Raw genomic sequence first — 2,651 nt, 5'->3', positions numbered from 1 at the left:
GTGTTGATGTGAGCATCGGACAGAGATGTAGAAGACCATCGGACAAATGGCTAGTGTCCAATAAGAGCCAGTTTAGTTCCCAAAATTTTGCCAAAATTTTCAAGATTCCCCGTCACATCGAATCTTTGGACGCATGCATGAAGCATTAAATATAATTAAAAAATAAAACTAATTACACAGTTTAGACGAAATCCACGAGACGAATCTTTTAAGCCTAATTAGACTATAATTGGACACTAATTGCTAAATAACAACAAAAACCGCTACAGTGCATTTTGCCAATTTTTTTTGCATCTAAAAAAGGCCTAAGTGTACGGTAGATGCGTGTTCAAGCCAGAGTTTGAATGATCCATCGGACACTGGCATGTTGGAGCATCGGACAAAACTCTCGCACTGTAGCATCAGCTAGGGTTTGGTCGATAGTGCATCAGATAGGACAGCAAGGGAGTCAGCGGACAAATGATGATAGTGTCCAGTGCATTTCAGAGAGCTTCAGAGAGGTTTTCTGACCATTGAACTAGTCCGTTGGGTTCCATCGACCAAAACGCTAGAGGTCAGCTCCAACGGCTAGTTTGCTTAGTGATGCACTGTACTGTTGGAAAGGCATCGCGCACAAGGACGCAGTTGTCCGATGTAGGGTACAGGAGCGTCTGATGCTCTCGATTTCAGTGCAGCTGAGGTCCAATGACTAGTTTCTTTGGTGAGGGGTATTTATACCCATCCAACTTGTCCAACGAAGCTCTCTTGCTCATTTGTTCAGGTGAGGCAACACTTTGGGAGCAAGGGGGAGTTCTTGCCTAAATGAGGCGATTGAGATTTGATAATCCCAGATTAAGGACCTGATTAGTTCATAAGGAGTAACAAGTGTGCATCCACCTTCCTCATTAGGCTTGTTTAGGTCAAGTGAGAGTTTGTGCTTGTTACTCTTGGTGATCGGCATCACCTAGACAGCTTTGTGGTAATTGGGAGCTTGGTGATCACCCGGTGGAGCTTGTGGGTGACCCAACTCAGAGTGTGAGCGGCTGTGGGCGATTCACCGCGTAGAGTGACAAAGAATTAGCCCATAGAGGGCACTCGGTCCTTACACGGATCGAGGGGAAGCGATACCCTTGTGTTGATGCTCCAACAAGGACGAGTAGAGAGTGCCAAGTCTCCGATACTCGGGAAAACATCGCCATGTTTCTAACCCTCTCTTTACTTCGAGCATTTGCATTTGAGCAATTTCATTCATGTTATTACATTACCAAATTGTCATGCTAGTGTAGGATTGGAACCTATGGTGCAAAGCTTTTCTACGTACCATAGAAACACAATCTAGGTACAAGGGGTGAAATATGGCTAAGCGGTAGGTTTTAATTGTTGCATGTAAATTTAGATTAGCACAATTCACCCTTCTATTGGGAATATTGATCCTTTCAAAGACATCAACATCGATCGGGCGTACCATCTGGCAGCGATGATGGAGACATCAACATCGGTCGGGCATACCATCCGGCGGCAATGATGGAGACATCAACGCCAGTCTGGCTTATGATCCGGCATTGATGTAGGTACGACGTGAACTCTCTTTATCCATATGTTATGCTATCTAGGGATATGTCCGAGGGCGCTTCCATTTGGCACGGTGATATCTCAAAAAAGAACACCAGTACGGTGATCTCTCAAAAAAGAACACCAGTACGGAATGGAAGGACATGTTCGGACTCTCCATGTAAGTCCAACACCTATGGAGAGGCCTTTTCTGCCTTATATAGACAGGAGGATGGTACCCTCATATTCCCTACAGGAAAGTTCATTATTGCCTTTTTTAATTTAAGGAATAAACGTCCAGCTTTATCCCCTGTGACCAAGAGAATCAGACCAATTATTATACTAATTGAGATTGAATACAAACATATCCAACTCAAAACACAATTCTAGTATTATTTGACCATCGAAAACAAGCAAATGAACTGCTGACGTATGCTTTACCGAAGAGTTGAAGTAGAGTTCTGCTCCAGTGACCCTCTCAAAAAAGCTTTATCCGGATCTTAAAGCACCTTGATAAATTAATTAATATATTGCTTTTGCTTTTGGCGTGGATCTGGATTGGGGCCGCCAGTCCTAGCCCCAGGTTCAAGCCAAGCCAAGCACTCTTCGAGTCCGATCGGTTCCGTCGATCCATCCGAGCCGCAAGTCGGGAACGGGAACATGGAGTGCGTGGACTGCGGCGCAGCAGCACCAGCCATCCGTCACCGAGCCACCGGCGCATCCCCTCCCGGCCTGTGGCAGCAGCGGCATTAGACTGGACGGCACGCAACAGAACGCACGACTGCTGCGCCGCTAGCGCGTTTCCCCAGCCGCCTCCAGCGTCCGTCACCATTGCTGAGGCTTTTGTCGAGCCGGACAACGACGAGATACAGATAAGTTCCTTCCGTCAACATTTAATCTCCAAGCCAGATTTTCCCCTTGCGTTATTTCCCATCCTTCCGCTCCTGAGGAGATCCAGACCTGCAGCCGGAGCCTAACTCTTGGGAATATGGGGTCTCTATCCGCTATGTGGCTATCTTTTTAAGAGGAATGGAAACACCCTTCCAAGGGTTAATTTGTTAACGATATATACAGTAGAAGGTTAGAGGCGATCATTCATAAACGTTGATGAACAGCCTCTA

The sequence above is a fragment of the Miscanthus floridulus genome, chromosome 10 (assembly GCF_019320115.1).
Source record: "Miscanthus floridulus cultivar M001 chromosome 10, ASM1932011v1, whole genome shotgun sequence".
NCBI classification, from domain to species: domain Eukaryota; kingdom Viridiplantae; phylum Streptophyta; class Magnoliopsida; order Poales; family Poaceae; genus Miscanthus; species Miscanthus floridulus.
This window is presented reverse-complemented; position numbering follows the sequence as displayed.